Consider the following 18,066-nt stretch of genomic DNA (forward strand, 5'->3'; position numbering starts at 1 on the left):
CTGGAATTCAACACCTGCCTTGCCTCCCTAGTGCTGGGATTAAAGGCGTGCGCCAGCACCTTGTGTCCACGTCCACCACGTTTCAAAGTATGTTCTCAAAATCTAGGAGCCCTAATCCTTTCGGGGTGTGGGGAGGAGTGGGTCGAAGTGAGAGTTTATGCAGAAAGGCCAAGTTGCCTATCAAGGTCACCCAGCAGGCCGAGATTCTCGGATGGCCTGCAGGTCAGCATTGTGCGCTGAGGTGGCCAGGGAGAGGTTTCATCTTCAAGGCGATGCGAACACGCGCCCGCGAGGAATAGGGGGCACCTGAGGCCGGTCGCAGCTGGGGTGGCCCTGGTTGCGGTGGTAGAGATCCCCTGGTGCCCCCTGGCGGCCGAGCTTCTCACCGCATCTGGCCCGCGGCTGTGCCCACCCGCCTTGGCCGCTTAGACCGACAAAGTCACTCCAGCTGGCTATGACCCTGAAAGGTGCCCCAGGATGCTCCCACTGGAATACGTATTCTCGCGGGTGCTTTTAGTCCTGCGGGGAGAGAGGTCTCGTCCCCACTTGGGGCCAGCATGCGCTTGAGGGGATGACGTCATGTTAGCCTGAAACTCCTCCCCATCTCCTAGGCATCCTGGAGTTAGTTCTGGGAGCCGGAAACATCTCAACATAGTGACCCCTCTCTTCCCATAACCAGCTAGCTTTGGGGGTCATTCGGAACAAGGCATGCAAAGCATCTTTATAATCGCCACTCTGCTAACAAGGGTGTCTGTGAAGGCTTACTTTGTGGCCTACTCAGGTAGCCCCCTGCTGCCATCTATCTCTTATCTCAGAGGACTGCCTTCCTGCCCCCCATCCCACCCCCGGCTCATCCTCCACTTAGCAGCCAGGGGGATATTTTTAAACAGAACTCAAATCTTAATGCTCAGTTCCCCAGGCTGGCCTCCCACTGGGACTGGAGGATGGGGGGGGAGGGGAGGCAAACACTTTAATTAGAAATGCGCACGAAGGGAGGGTAGTGTTAAGAGAAGCCGGGGAAATGGGGGGGATCCAGGCAATGACCTCCCGTGTTGAACCTTCAAGAGTGGCATAAAGCCGGTGAGTGAGAAGAGGCAGTCCGAAGCAGGACTAGAGGCCAGAGTAAGGTGAGAAGCCTGTCCTCAGGGATTTAAGGAAAGAAGTAAGGCCCTTAGGTTTAGATTTTAAACAGTTACTTAATTGTTTTCATGACACTGAAGTTACTTTAAACAGTTTAAGGGTGATGGCTCAGTGTGTAAGGATGCTCTTCCTCAAGCCTGAACAGCCGGGTTTGATCCCCACAAGCCACATTGTCCTCTGAGTGCCATATAAGCACTGTGTGTGTGTGTGCGCGCACACACACGCACACGCACACAAAGTAAATAAATAAATGAAATAAAAAATTTAAAGGGAAATAAGAAAGGGGAAGGGGAGACACAACCTGAGACCCCCAAAGACCAAAGATGGGGGAAGGGCCAGTTTCCACTTGCTTATGTGTGTATGAAAATTTCCATGATGAAAAATGAGAAGAAAAAGGGAAGGGAGGAAGGAAGGGTGGAGTCCTCACTTCAAGCCCCCAAATGTAAGATCCTTCTGGCTGCCACGGGGAGGAGCTAGGGGAAGCTGTTCAGTCATCCTAGGAGCCAGAACTTGGATGAGATCACATTCAGTCCCCAGAGAGAAGCCAAGGAACTTGGAGACTTTGGAGACTGAACCCATAGACATTCACTATTTCTACTTTCTGTTCCTCCGTCCGTCTATCCCTCCCTCCCTCCCTCAGCCCAGGCCTGGCACATGCTAGGTAAGGGCTGAACTACTGACCTATACTTCATTGACTCCTGCTATAAGTCCAAGGCCAACCTTGTCTACAGATCTGTCTACAGAGCTAGTGCCAGGACAGGCTCCAAAGCTACACAGAGAAACACTATCGCGAAAGAAATACAAAAAGAAAAAGAAGGAGAAGGAGAAGATGAAGAAGAAGAAGAAGAAGAAGAAGAAGAAGAAGAAGAAGAAGAAGAAGAAGAAGGAAAAACTGCCAGTAGTACAGTACAATGAGGCCATCATTCAGTGCCGATCACTCCATGGCTATCGCTCTGTGACAGTACGTCCACCCTCTCAGCGCTGAAAAACCTACTGATAGCTGTTTCTGTGAGTCTGCGTGGATGAGTAAGGGCTTTCGCTCTAGGGATCATGACTTAAAGCAAGTCACACACTGACCCACACTCAAGGAGAATACAAGGAAACAGAGATGGCTGCCACCTTAGGCTGCTCTGCCACAGTGCTTCTGCCTCTCTAAGATATTATTTCTAAAGAAACAGACACATCTTGGAAATATAAGTGTCTGAAAAGAGGCCTCCTGCATTCTGCATTCTCCACGGGGTTCCGAATCCTCAGGCGAAGGGAGACAGGAATTGTTTGAAGAGAAGGAAAGAGGGAAAGGAGCAGGAGTTTTAATGGTTTGAAATCATATTTATGGCTGAGCTGTGTGGCTCACTCCTTTGATCCCAACACTCAAGAGGCAGAGGTAGGCAGATCTCTGAGCTCAAGGTCTACAGAGTAGGTTCCAGGATAGCCAGAGCTACACAAAGAAGCAGTGTCTTGAATGTGTGTGAGTGTGTGTGTATACATGTATATATATGTGTGTGTGTGAGTGTGTGTGTATACATGTATATATGTGTGTGTGTGAGTGTGTGTATACATGTATATATGTGTGTGTATATAATATGCACACATGTGTTTTTTTATTGCATGCATAATCATGTCAAAGTTAGAAAACAATTCCCAGAGTGGATTCTATCCTTCTACCACGTGGATCCTAGAGATTAGACTCAGATCTTCATTCTTCTCAGCAAGAATCTTTATCTACTGAACCATCTTACCACCCCAAGTTGTAAGTTTTTGAAAATAAAATTTATTCAGGTACTAAAGAGAACAAAAAAATCCCAAGCCTCTTCTTCAGAGAAGAGATAGATACGTGCAAGGCAGCATCTGTGCTGAGTCTGCAGTTCCCTAATGAAGCCTAGAGAGCCCAGCTTCAGAATGCCCTGAGGTTCCCTTGAGCCCATGGCAGGCCTACCCAAACAGTGCAAGATGCAAGCTGAGAATGCAAACAAACAAAAGAAGCACCTTAAATACTAGTTAGAAGTTGGGCTGGGAGATGACTTAGTGGTTAAGAGCCCTGGCCACTTGCAGAGGATAGGGATTGAGTCCTAGCACCTACATGCTGGCTCATGACCATCTGTGACTCCAATTCTATGGGATATAGCGCCATCTTCTGGCCTCTATGGGAACTGCATGAACATGATGCACACACAAAACTAAAAAAAGAAAATGCTACATCAAAACAAATGTGAACAATCCAGAATAATAAAAATCCTAAGCTCCCTGTTAGTCTGGCTGACTTTTTCCTTTGGTCTCACTCTTGAATAGGACTGATCACAGCATTATGGTCCTTCTTCGGAAGGGTGGGAGTGAGGGGATGATCCGGTAAGAGGTGCCAGAGCACACGTGCTGTTTGGGAAGTGTCCAGGCCTGGATGTTGAGAGATGTTGTCTCCACAGACTCTCTCTTCTCTCTTTGTGACTCAGAAGGTGACCATTGTTTTAGCTATTCCAGGTCTTTGAATTTCCCTATGAATTCTAAATTAATTTAAATTTAAAAAGATAATGTGTATGTGTGTGTATCTCTGTCTGTGTATGCCATGTCTGTGCCCTTAGAGACCAGAAGAAGGTGTTGGATCCTTGGAGCTGGAGTCACACATAGTGGTGACCTGTAGGGGTGAGTGCTGGCCGCAGCACTGAGCTTCTCTGCAAGCACGGGATGTGTTCTGAACTGCTGAGCCAGCCGCTCATTTTACACTTTACATTTCTTCATGTCGAGATTTGTGTGTATGCTGCAGTGCACATACCACAGCATCCCTGTGGAGACAGAAGAGCCATTTGTAGGAGCCCGGTCTCTCCTTCCACAATGTGGGTTCTGGGGACAGGTCTTAAGTCATCAGGATTTAGCAGTAAGCACCTTTACCCATTAAGCCATATCCTGAGCCCTTCCATGTAAATTCTAGAGTCAGCTTGTCAGTTTCTTACAACATTAGATTATGTTGAGTCCATAAATTTGGAGAAAATAAACTTGTTTTTTTGTTTGTTTTGAGACAAGGTTTTACTATGGTCTGGCTAGCCTGGAACTCACTCTGTAGACCAGGCTGGCCTTAAACTCACAGAGATCCATTTGCCTCTGACTGCCAAGTGCTGGGATGGAAGGTTTGTGGACTGCACCTCACTCTCAGGTCTCCTTTTATCTAGGCATCCATGGGCACATATTTCTAGTACTCAGCAGGCAGAAGCAGTAAGACTGTTGCAGGTTCAAGACCAGCCTGATCTACATAGTGAATTAAAAACTAGCCTAATTTACATAGTTAGACTCTGTCTCAGACAAAACAAAACTCATGAAAACACTGGGCAGAGGTGGCACAGACCTTTAATCCCAGCACCCGGGAGACAGAAGCAGGCGGATCTCTGTGAGTTCAAGGCCAGTCCAGTGTACAGAGCAAGTTCTGGGACAGGCTCAAAAGCTACACAGAGAAGCCCTGTCTCGGAAAACAAAAACAAAACAAAACAAAAATGTACAAAAAGGTAGGGATGGGGTGGAGATAGAGGCTTGAGCCTTTCAGGTCATGCACTCTGGTGTTGCTGCTTGACAAGCACGTCCTGAATTCCAAGATCAAGTTCTCTAGTCACTGGCAGGTTCTTTTTCTTTCTCTCTCAAAATATTTATACAGGCCGGGCGGTGGTGGCGCACGCCTTTAATCCCAGCACTCGGGAGGCAGAGGCAGGCGGATCTCTGAGTTCGAGGCCAGCCTGGTCTACAAGAGCTAGCTCCAGGACAGGCTCTAGAAACTACAGGGAAACCCTGTCTCGAAAAAAAACAAAAAAAAAAAATCAAAATATTTATACATATACATACACACATGTGAATGCTGCCTGCATACATGTATGTGTACCATGTGCATATGTGCATCCCTGTTGGACCCCTGAAACTGGGGTTACAAATAGTTGTAAGGCACCATGTGGATGCTGGAAGAGTAACTAGGGCTCTAACTGCTGACCAATCCATCTCCTCAACCCTTATTTCTTTCTTATTTATTTATCTATTTATTTATTTGCTTATTTACTTATTATGTATACAATATTCTGTCTGTGTGTATGCCTGAAGGCCAGAAGAGGGCACCAGAGCTCATTACAGATGGTTGTGAGCCACCATGTGGTTGCTAGGAATTGAACTCAGGACCTTTGGAAGAGTAGGCAATGCTCTTAACCGCTGAGCCATCTCTCCAGCCCCCCTTCTTTCTTTCTTTTTTCTTTTTTGTTTTTGTTTTTTGAGACAGGGTTTCTCTGTGTAGCCCTGACTGTCCTGGAACTTGCTTAGTAGACCAGGCTGGCCTTGAACTCACAGAGATCCAGCTGCCTCTGACTCTGGAGTGCTGGGATTAAAGGTGTGTGCCACCACCACCCGGCCACTCCCACTTTCATCATTCAGAAACCCTCTCCAGCATGTGTTCTGCATGGCCCCAAGGACCGTGCCCCAGATGGCCACACTCTCATTTCTACTGATTTCAAGGGCACAGTCCTCCAGTTTTGAGAGCACAGGAGTTCAACCTCTGAGCCACTCTCAGGGTCAGTCTGACTCCACTCTCAGCACAGCTTTCGGGCAGGCACAGCATGGAGCCCTTTGCACCATGACCCATCAGCCTGGAAAAGCAAGTGCATATAACATTGGCTGTTGCTAATATATAGAAATGCAATGGATTTCTATTAAAATATTAAATTTTTCATGTTATATGTATGAGTATTTCCCAACACGTATGTCTATATACCATGTGCATGTAATCAGATTCCCTAGAACTGGAGTTACAGAAAGTTGTTTGTAGGGAGAACTTCTACCCGGCTACAACTGGCTCTGGAGTGTCTGCAAGGAGCCTGAATCTGCCCTTTATCTTCAGCACCCTCCGTTTAAAATGTGTGAGCCATGTCTGAGAGTTTCCCGAGGGTACGAAGCCTATGCAAAACTGGTTGGGAAAAATCTGGCACACGGAGATATTCCTTAATTAAGAATTTCATTGGTCATTGTCCCTTTGGAAGCTTGGTTAGGATGTTTTAGGGATATGGAAATCAACTTGCTGAAGGTGTAAATTGGAGAACAATGATAAAGGACTGGGGAATGATAAAGGACAGAGGCAGAGCCCCTGCAGCTGGAGAGGCTAGATCCATCTTTAGGTGCTTTATGTCTTCTTTCTGTGGGCCTCCCCTGCCGTGAACACACACCCATTCTACAGCAGTTGTTAGTCATCCTGTGGGTACTGGGAGTTGAACCTGGGACCTCTGGGAGAGCAGACTGTGCTCTTAATCTCTGAACCAGTTATGTCCAGATCGCAGTTTCCCAAAAAACCAACAGGGAGACCAAGTCCGTATGTAAAAGCAAAGAGCCTTTATTCAAGTTCAAACTTGGATTCTCTGTGTGTCCAATGCATTGGCAAGATCAGAGTCTTGAGTTAAATTGGGGTGGGGATTTTATCACTGCAGAGGTTGGAGTAAGGGATTTCTAAGGTTCGGGACTCCTGATTGGCTGATGTTTGTCTAGGGCTGCTCTGGTGAAAGGGGACGGGTGTGTGCTGAGCTAAGGACATCAGGTGATCCTGTCTACAATGACTGGAGCTTTAGGTGCTTTCCTCTAGGATGGTCTGTTCCTAGGTGGTGCCTGGGTGGTTTAATTTGAAACTCAGGCCTCTCTTGAGTTTGTCATGGCTGGGCCCTACATTCTCTCCTTCATAGGCACCGATGAGATGACAGGACCCAATCATGGATTCTGCTTGCCCAGGAGTTCAAGGGAATGGTATCCAGGATCTAAGAACCATTACCTAACAGATTTTTTCTAGGGCAGTGACCATCTTCTGCTACCAGGCCCTGTAGCTCTGATCTTTGAGAACAACGAAATTGCAATTATAATCCTGAATGTCCTCTTTGGTTCTGTGGTTCTGCATAAAGAACCAAAGTGTCTTATCTTATTGTAGAACCATTTTAGTTAATAAATCCATTAATTAACAACTCTGTACCTATTTTTCTGATATGTCAATGGGCATTATAGGTAGTCATTTTGTCCCCATGCTAGGGAGTTCCTCTTTCTCTCAGCATTTCAACCTATTCTGGGCAGGGAATATGGGATGATGAGTTCTTTTCTATAACTACTGCAAGCTGACATTGGGGCATTGTTATCAGGGCCCAAGAAGGATGAAAGGCTGATCAAAGGCAAGGAGGGAATCTAGGCAGTGGGGCGCTCATCAGGGGCATCTGGTTCACATGGGCAGGACTGGTCCACATCAGCTTTCAGCAAGTCCAAGGCTTGCAGTCATTCAGAGCAGCAACTGATACTTGAATGTGTCAGCCAAGTGGAAACCTGTTGAGACAAGTTTAACAGAAGTTAAAATTTATGAACTTAAACCAGACGGGAGGCAGAGGCAGGCTTATCTCTGTGAGTTTGAGGCCAGCCTGGTCTACAGAACAAGTTCCAGGACAGGCTTCAAAGCTACACAGTGAAACCCTGTCTCAGAAAACCGGGGGGGGAGGGAGAGAGAGAGAGAGAGAGAGAGAGAGAGAGAGAGAGAGAGAGAGAGAGAGAGAGAGAGAGAGAGAGAACTTAAAGGAAAATATTACATTTGAAACTTTCAGATCCATAGTCTTAGTAAGTGGGAAGGGGAGGAGTCCCAAGACCAGGGGAGAGAAAAATATCAAAATGTCATCCTCAGGAATAGACAGGTGGGGAAAATTTAGGTTATACTTATCTGGAATCATTGTGACCTGTGAGAAGTGGATCCAGGTTGTTACCTGAAGCCTATAGAATTTTTATTTTACAAAAGGACATAAAAATTTTAACTATATTAGTATCATCAATCTGTACTAAAATCCATATTGTAGAAAAAAAAGGTAATAAGCATCTGTAAAACAGCAGGAATGGACTCAAACCTCCGCGTCCAGGCTAAAACTACAGATTTGGGGTAGAAGCACGGACATCTTTCTTCTCTCCTGAGAACCAGGTACAGATTGGACAGAGATATCTTTGGCCTGATGAGAAGCACTTTTAAGTTTATATTTGTAAGACAACCAAAATAAATCCAAAATCTCGAGCTTGTGACTGAGCATCAAACAGTCTCTGCTCAACCAGCTTGTTAGAGTTCTATTAAATACTACACTCTGAACTTTTATACCATAGAGGGGAAAACAATCTGAAACATTGTTTATATCTTAAATTATTTAATATTTTTTATAACTTGCACTTGCATCTCAAATCATTTTCTGAGACCCTTAAAGCTTATAAGCTTTTATATCCTAAGACCTTTTTAAAATATTTATTTATTATGTATACAATATTCTGTCTGTGTGTATGTCTGCAGGCCAGAAAAGGGCACCAGACCTCATTACAGATGGTTGTGAGCCACCATGTGGTTGCCGGGAATTGAACTCAGGACCTTTGGAAGAGCAGGCAGTGCTCTTAACCACTGAGCCATCTCTCCAGCCCCCCTAAGACCTTTTTTTTAAGACTCATATCAAGGCTTGATTTTTATATATAAAATGAGCTAACGGCTGGGCGATGGTGGCGCACGCCTTTAATCCCAGCACTCGGGAGGCAGAGGCAGGCGGATCTCTGTGAGTTCGAGACCAGCCTGGTCTACAAGAGCTAGTTCCAGGACAGGCTCCAAAGCCACAGAGAAACCCTGTCTCGAAAAACCAAAATAAATAAATAAATAAATAAATAAATAAATAAATAAATAAATAAATAAATAAAATGAGCTAACAAGCTGGCTGTAGTCTTGGGGAAGAATGTGGTTGCCTACTGCTAAGCTGACAAAGTCATGGTTAGCACAACCATCAATATTATCAGAGATCCAAAGGATAAATTATACCTGGATATAGACCAAGCAGCTTCCGAATCTATTAAAAATGACAAGGATGGGGCTGGAGAGATGGCTCAGTGGTTAAGAGCTCTGACTGCTCTTCTAGAGGACCCGGATTCAATTCCCAGCACCCATATGGCAGCTTACAACTGTCTGTAACTCCAGGATCCAGCACTCTCACACAGACATACATGATGCTAAAACATCAATAAAATAATTTTAAAAATGACAAGGACCAGTCCATACCCAGTGAGCCATACACACGTCTCTATAGCAGGAAGTCTTCGCCAGACCCATAAGGTAAGAGTTTGTTTTGTTTTGTCTTGTTTTCCTGTAGAATAGGTGCATGAAAAAGGCAGATCTTATTTTGTCTAGGCAAAAGTGGTGCAATCAATTCTCCAATGTCCTGCTACCTGTCCACAACCTGGATAGGGTCCTGACAGCAAGTGTTGCATTGGGGCATCTTGCTCAGTGGTCAGCAATGACATGATCCAGGTGGAGACATTGTGGTGCCCATAATTTTCTTTGGAGACTTTTGGTCACTAGGAGGATTTGGGAGTCTCTGTCTGATATAATAAGCTTTTTAAATCAACATTTAAATGCCATATTTACAGATTTCTGAAGTTTTTGAGGGCTGCCCAGGTATAACTGAACAGACAACTTTGTTTCTAGTTACTTCCTTTTTTTGTTTTGTTTTGTTTCCAGACAGGGTTTTGTTGTTGGAGGCCGCTTGTTCATTTCCCAGCCACCCACACTCCCAAAATAATCACAAAGAAACCATATTATTTCCAATACTGTTTGGCCAATAGCTTAAGCATATTTCTGGCTAATTCATATCCTAAATTAATCCATCTCCATTAATCTGTGTATTGCCACTAGGCTGTGGCTTACTGGGTAAAGTTCTGGCATCTGTCTCCAGCAGGGCTACATGGCTTCTCGCTGACTCCACCTTCTTTCTCCCAACATTTAGTTTAGTTTTCCCTGCCTAGCTCTGTTCTGCCCTGTGTGGGCCCAAGACAGTTTCTTTATTATATTATTATTATACTATTATATTATATTATCTATTATATTATATTATTACCTAAGTAAACAGGAAGTGAATTATAGGCAACTTCCAAAACTCTAGAATTGACAGAGACATCTTGCTGCCTGGACAGTCACCCAAAGTTCTTCTGTGAGCACCCATCTTCAGCCTACAGGCCAATAGTATCCAGCAGACTTTTCCACAAGCAGCAAATTTGAAGCCTTGTAATGGCAAAGTCCATCAGTTGCTTTCTTTTTAAAAAAATTTATTTATGTATACTGTATTCTGCCTTCATGTATGCCTGCATGCCAGAAGAGGGCACCAGACCTCATTACAGATGGTTGTGAGCCACCATGTGGTTGCTGGGAATTGAACTCAGGACCTTTGGAAGAACAGGCAATGTTCTTAACCACTGAGCCATCTCCCCAGCCCAACATTTACTTCTTTTACAGGGAGGGGAACAAAGAAAAATATAGAGCTCAATAAATATCAATTTAAATAAAACCATTTAAGCCGGGCGGTGGTGGCACACGCCTTTAATCCCAGCACTCAGGAGGCAGAGGCAGGCGATCTCTGTGAGTTCGAGGCCAGCCTGGTCTACAAGAGCTAGTTCCAGGACAGGCTCTAAAAAAGCTGCAGAGAAACCCTGTCTCGAAAAACCAGAAAAAGAAAAAAGAAAAAAAAAATAAAACCATTTACTTCTTTTTATAATCTCTACAATCTTTTTCTTCTCTCTCCCAAGCCTACATACATTTATCCAACATTGTGACCCATTTAGAGGTCTTTTTTTAATCTGAATTTGTCTTTATTGTGTATCTGTAATTATTTTCTGATCAGAAGTGCCCCCTTTTTTTAATGCTAAAAGGGCATGTCTAGGACCAACACAACCCTGCCTGCTTGCTCTGCCCAGTTCAGCATGGTGGAGGCATGTTTGCTGCCTCTGCAAGCTGTGTACATTGTCCCAGTTCTAAGTGTGCAGTGGATCTATGTAGTGCCATTAAGCTGTTTGTAACATGTTGCTCACAAACCCCATTTAAATGCTGACCTCCTGAAAGAGGCAGAGTTTATGCTGGCAGCATGGACCAGGAAGCCACCATTTGAAATCCCACAGGTTTTGTTTTTGTTTTTGTTTTGCTTTTGTTGTTGTTTGCTTTTTTGCTCTTTGTTTTGTTTTTGGTGCTGCTGAATCAGGAAAACCTCTCTTAAGGGAGCCATGGCCTTAAGCTATGCTTAACTCTGTTCTTTTGTTCTATAATTCCTTTTCAAGCCTTCTCAGGTTGTTATGTGGATGTAGTTACCCAAGTTAGTGCTCCAGTTTGTCGTTGGAGGCCACTTGTTTGCATGCCAGCCAAACAGACTCCCGAAATATTCACACAGAAACCATATTATTTCCAATACTATTTGGTCAATAGCTTAAGTGTATTTCTGGCTAACTGATATCTTAAATTAACCCATCTCCATTAATCTGTGTATTGCCACAAGGCTGTGGCTTACTGCGTAATGTTCCTGCATCTGTCTCCAGTGGGACTACATTGCTTCTCACTGACTCCACCTTCTTTCTCCCAGCACTCAGTTTAGTTTTTCCCACCTACCTTTATTCTGCCCTGCAGAGGCCCAAGACAGTCTTTTATTAACCAATGATATTCACAGCATACAGAGGGGAATCTCACATCAGGGTTTTTCTGTAGCTTTGGAGCCTGTCCTGGAACTAGCTTTTGTAGACCAGGCTGGCCTCGAACTCACAGAGATCCACCTGCCTCTGCCTCCTGGGTGCTGGGATTAAAGGCATGCAGCACCACGGCCCAGCTCTATTGCTTCTTTTAAGCTTAACTTTTGAAAGTATATACAAGAGACAAAGTAAGACTCTGTAATTATATCAGTAATACATAGCATGGCTATAATTAACAAACTTGACCATTCCTTAACACTGTACAATAGGTTAGCAGCTTTAGCAGCTTTTTATACAACTAGAGCTTTACATTACATTTCTGTCAGGTTGAGCTTTGAAAATGATGATTTTGAATTGAAGCTCTTTTTAGTGAAACATAAAACATTCATGTGACTCAGTTTATTCAAATAGCTTAAGTTTAGCAAAGTTAGCAAAGACAAGGTGGCTAGACATACATTTTTAAGCTTGATGGACGTTGAGTAAGGAGGAACATTTTCTAAGCCCCTGGTTCTCAACTTTTTTTTAATGCTTTGACCTCTAATACAGTGCCCCATGTTGTGGTGACCCTCCATTACAAAATTTTTTCCATTGTTATTTTACAACAATAGTTTTCTCGTTGTTATAAATATTAATGCAAACATCTGACACGCAGGTGGTCCCAGGCTACTCCTGTAAAAAGGTCGAGACTCAATGGGCTGAGAAACTGCTTCAAGCCCTTTGCCAGACTTCTTAGGTCATTGTCTTGCTGCATCACAAGAAATGAACATTCCAGTTGGTGCTTATGGCTGTGGCCCTAGTTTTTAGCCTTTTATTTTAAGTCCAAATATTAACAATATAAAACATCTTTTTTTTTTTCTTTTTTGGTTTTTCGAGACAGAGTTTCCCTGTAGTTTCTAGAGCCTGTCCTGGAACTAGCTCTTGTAGACCAGGCTGGCCTCGAACTCAGAGATCCGCCTGCCTCTGCCTCCCGAGTGCTGGGATTAAAGGCGTGCGCCACCACCGCCCGGCTAATATAAAACATCTTATAAGCAAAAATGTCCCATAGCCTTACAAATTTAAATAACTTAGAAACTATTCTTTAAAAATTTTAATTATCTTGGGCTGGAGAGATGGCTCAGAGGTTAAGAGCACTGACTGCTCTTCCAGAGGTCCTGAGTTCAATTCCCAGCAACCACATGGTGGCTCACAACCATCTGTACTGAGATCTGGCGCCCTCCTCTGGCGTGTGGGCATACATTGAGGCAGAATGTTGTATACATAATAAATAAATAAATCTTAAAAAAATTTAATTATCTTAAATGACTTCCTGCAATATAAAAAATAAAGTACCTTTTCCTTTGATAGGCTTGGATCATCTCTTTGGCCCCACCCTCAACAGCATATTCATAGCCAGTCTTTTAGATCTCAGCCTGCTCCATTTCACTGTGGCTGGGACTTCTGGTGACTATCACCTGGCACTGGCATTTCTAAAACTGGTAACTGGACTCTCTTTGGGACTCTAGTTCTGCCATATATTTGCAAACCACAGCTGTTCCTTATGATCTCTTCATGTCTTTAAAACAATTATCACCTGAGTGACATCTTAAATTACAAAGTTTAGCTGCCAGGGCAAGGAACATTTCTGTGCACAAAAGCATTTAAAAGTTTAAATCTTATTTTCTTATAAACCTTGTGTTTAGGACAGGGCATAAATTATCATATAAAATCTATCCCAGTCCAAACTGTCTTGGAGATCTGTTGTCTCCTAGTTAGGCCCATTTTACATGATTACCTCCAGTCAAGATGGCAGTGAAATCCTGTAACATCCATCCTTTTTAAAAACTTTATTTATTGACTTTTAAAAAAAACTTTATTTTATGTGCATTGGTGTGAAGGTGTCAGATCCCCCGGAACTGGATTTTCAGACAGTTGTGAGCTGCCATGTGGGTGCTGGGAATTGAACTGGGGTCCTCTGGAAAAGCAGTCAATGCTCTTAACCACTGAGCCATCTCTCCAGCCCCTATTTATTGACTTTTTATGTACCAATACCAGTTCCCCTCTCTCTTCTCCTCCTGCTCCCCCTTTTCCTCAACCCCCATTCACTCCTCAGAGAGGTTAAGTCTATCTCATCATCTCATTGAGGCAGAACCAAGCGCCCTTCCCCGTGCCTAGGCTGAGTAACCTATCATCTCTCCATATAGAATGGGTTCCACAAAGTCAGTTCATGCATTGGTGATAGATCTTGGTCCCATATACTGCCCAAGACACACCAATGTCACCAGTATTCAGAGGACCTAGTTTGGTGCTATGCCGGTTCCCCAGTTGTCAGTTCAGATTTAGTAATCTCCCACTAGTTCAGGTCAGCTGATTCTGTGGTTTTCTCCATTGTGGTCTTGACCCCTTTGTTCATGTGATTGCTTCTCCTTCTCTTTGACTGGAGCTTGGCCCAGTGGTTAGCTATAGATCTCTACATCTATTTCCATCTGTTTCTGGAAAAGGGTTCAGAGAAAAAGCTTCTCTGGGGTTGTGGACTGTAGGCTGGTTATCCTTTGCTTTATGTTTGGTATCCACTTATGAGTGAGTACATGCTGTGTTTGTCTTTCTGGGTCTGGGTTACCTCACTCAGGATTCCTTTTTTTTTTTCTAGGTCCACCCATTTGCCTGCTAATGTAAAGATATCATTATTTTTTACTGCTGTGTAGTACTCCATTATGTAAATGTACCACATTTTCTTTATGCATTCTTCAGTTGAGAGGCATCTAGGTTGTTTCCAGGTTCTGGCTATTACAAATAATGCTGTTATGAACATAGTTGAGCAAATGTTCTTGTGGTGTGATTGTGCCCCATCAAGCAGCAGAACTTGGGAACTTTGGCCACGTGGCTCTGGCTATAGAGTTAAGGATAGAAGAAAGAGTTTATGGAATTTGCCTCCATAACTAAGGAAAGCTGCTAGGGCCAGGTACGTGTCAGGGGTGTCTCTGAATGGAGGCCCAAAGAGGCCATTGTGAGAAGCTGTGAAGTTGAAGCCTGGATTGACATGGAGACCCCAAGATGTGGAGATGCTGGAACTGTAGGACAGTTGCTGAGGAGAGCTGCTAACAGGGAGTGGAACCAGCCCAAGAGAAAGACATGGGTTGCAGTCAACAAAGCTGAACAGAGTTGGAGATCTGAAGAGCATTTCAACATCAAACATGAAGATGCAGAGTTTGGAGCTTGCCCTGTGATTTTTCCATCTTGCTTTGGTCCAATATTTCCTCACTATGTTCCCTTCCCTATGTTTTGGAATAATAATGTATATCCTGTGTCATTATGTGTTAGAAGTATGTTTTTGTTTTTGTTTTTTTGAGACAAGGTTTCTCTGTTGCTTTGGAGCCTGTCCTGGAACTAGCTCTTGTAGACCAGGTTGGCCTGGAACTCACAGAGATCCACCTGCCTCTGCCTCCCGAGTGCTGGGATTAAAGATGTGTGCCTCCACCGCCTGGCTGTGTTGGAAGTATGTGATCTGATTTTTTAAAGATTTATTTATTTATTATGTGTACAACATTCTGCCTCCATGTATGCCTGCATGCCAGAGGAAGGCGCCAGATCTCATTACAGATGGTTGTGAGCCACTATGTGGTTGCTGGGAATTGAACTCAGGACCTCTGGAAGAGCAGCCAGTGCTCTTAACCACTGAGCCATCTGTCCAGCCCAGTATGTGATCTGATTTTTATTTTTGATTTTTTTCCCAGTTCCAAAGTCTTTATTGTTTTAGAAAAGATGATCCATTCTGTGGAATGAAGAGCTGTGCCCAGGGATCCTTCAGTAATGCTGAGAAGGACCCAGAACTGTCCATCTCTACTCATACCCAGTCATGAGCACAAGACTTGTAGTCAATCAGTTCTTCAGGCTTAAAGCATAGACTGATCTCTTTCTCTGCACTTTGCACTAACTCACTGCCATGAATGATGTTCCTGCCAACTTGAATGCAAAAGTCCCCTCAAATGGTGCCTGGCTTAGAATCAGCTGGATTGGTCTCTCCCAGCGTCATTCGGCCTGTCTTCACCACATTGAGCCCCTCCCAGACCATGGCCACCACAGGCCCTGAGTTCATGTACTTCCCAGCTCTGGGAAGAAAGGACGGTCTTCCAGGTCAATGTAATGCTGCTTCAGGTGTTCCTCAGAAGCCTGAAGGAACTTCATGGCCACCAGGAGGAACCCCTTCTGCTCAAAACGCTTGATGATCTTGCCCACCAGGTTGTGCTGCACACCATCTGGCTTGATGGCAATGAGGCTACGCTAGAGGCTGGCCATGGTCCAAAGCTTAGTTGACTGGACGGCTGGTGTGGGCGATGAGCCATGGGAGGAAAGAGCAGAGGGACCACCGGCCAGCGCGGGCCCTAATTTTAATTTTATAGGGGATTTGAGTTAAGAGATTGCTTGAATCTCAGAAGAGACTTTGAACTTTGAACTTTTAAACATTGTTGAGACTGTGATAGACTATGAGGACTTTGGAAGTTGGAGTGAATGCATTTTTGCATTATGGTATGGCTACAAGCCTCTGGGGGCCAAGGAGTGGAATGTGGTAGTTTGAAAGAAAATGACTCCTGTAGGGTACAGTCAGAGGCCACTAGTTTGTTTCCTGGCCAGTCTGACTTGAAATAATCACACAGAAACTGTATCATTTGCAAATGTTTGGCCAATAGCTTAAGCGTGTTTCTAGCTAGCTCTTATATCCTAAACTAACCCATCTCCATTAATCTGTGCATCACCATGAGGTTGTGGCCGAGCAGCAAAGTTTCAGCGATCTGGTGGAGGCATCTGTCTCCTGTGATGGCTACGTGTCTTCTCCCTCTTTTCTCTATATATCTCTGTTTGGATTTCTATTAAACCATTGGTCAAAAGCAGCTTTATTCATTAACCAATAAAAACAACACATATACAGAAGGACCTCCCACACCAGTAGGCAGACTTTTCTTTCCTGCTAGTCAGTTCTCAAATAAACACACAGAGGATTATTATTAATTATAAATGCTCAGCCAATAGGTTAGGCATATTACTAGCTAACTCTTACATCTTAAATTAGCCAGTATTTCTTATCTATGCTCTGCCACATGGCTTGGTACCTTCTCTCAGTACAGCAAGTTCTCTCTGTGTCTCCTTGTGATTTCCGAGACTCCTCCTGTTGTAGGAGGCTACTTGTTCATTCCCAGTTGCCTTGAAATAACCACACAGAAACTGTATTAATAGAATATCACTGCTTGGCCCATTATCTCTAGCTTCTTATTGGCTAATTCTTACATCTAAATTTAACCCATTTCTATTCATCTGTGTATTGCCATGTGACTGTGGCTTACTGGCAAAGTTTCAGCAAGTCTGTCTCTGGTGGCAGCTCCATGGCTTGATGTAGGAGTGTTTCTATCTATCTGTTGTTTCATTGGTTAATTAATAAAGAAACTGCTTGGCCTGATAGGTCAGAACATAGGTGGGTTGAGTAGACAGAACAGAATGTTGGGAAGAAGGGAAGTTGGTCAGCTACTATGCCTCTCCTCTCTGAGACAGACACCATGGAGCCATCCACCAGGTCATACATGCTGAATCTTTCCCGTTAAGTCACCACCTTGGGGTGCTACACACATTACTAAATATGGGTTAAAGCAAGATATGAGAGTTAACCAGTAAGAGGCTGAAACTAATGGGCTAGGCAGTGTTTAAATGAATACAGTTTTTGTGTTGTTATTTCCGGGGCTAAGCTAGCTATGTGAGAGCTGGGCGGGATGAAAAGCAGGCCTGCCTGCAGCTCCTCACTACAATGGCTTCTCCCTGACCCTGCCTCCTTTCTCCCAGCATTCATTTTTATTTATACCTCTGTTCTGTCCTGCTATAGGTCCAAACCAGTTCTTTATTAACCAATGGTATTCACAGCATACAGAGGGGAATCCCACACCCTCCTCCTCTTCTTCACACTCTCTTTTTGTATGCCAGTCCCACCTAACCTCTATCTGTCCAGCTATTGGCCAGTTAGCTTCTTTATTAAGCCAATCACAGTGACATATATTCATACAATGTAAAGGAATATTCCACAGTCCCCCAAAAGAATGGCAATATTAGGGGGTGTGACCTTGTTGAAGGAAGTGTGTTACTGTGGTGGTGGGCTTTCAGGTCTCCATATATGCTTAATTTCTCAGTTCACTTCCTGTTGCCTTCTGATCAAGATGTTGCCAACACCATGTCTTCCTGCATGCTGCCTTGTCCCTCCATGATGATAATAGACTAAACCTCTAAAAATATAACCCACTCCATTGAAATGTTTTTTTTTCTAAGAGTTACTGCGGTCATGGTTTCTCTTCACAGCAGTAGAAACCCTAAAACAGTGCACACATATATAAACACAGCACGAAAGGGCACATGCTACATGTGCAAGTGGATTCAACCTGCAGGAGTCGCTTTTCTCCTACCACGTAGGTCCTG

At 44.0% G+C, this 18,066-nt stretch overlaps 1 pseudogene; it reads right to left on the reverse strand.

The window, feature by feature from the left end:
* Window positions 1-15,457: 15,457 nt before the first annotated feature.
* On the reverse strand, window positions 15,458-15,909 carry LOC119827529 (annotated as a pseudogene).
* Between the last annotated feature and the right edge of the window lie 2,157 nt (window positions 15,910-18,066).

This window comes from Arvicola amphibius, chromosome 1 (genome assembly GCF_903992535.2).
Source record: "Arvicola amphibius chromosome 1, mArvAmp1.2, whole genome shotgun sequence".
Taxonomy (NCBI): Eukaryota; Metazoa; Chordata; class Mammalia; order Rodentia; family Cricetidae; genus Arvicola; species Arvicola amphibius.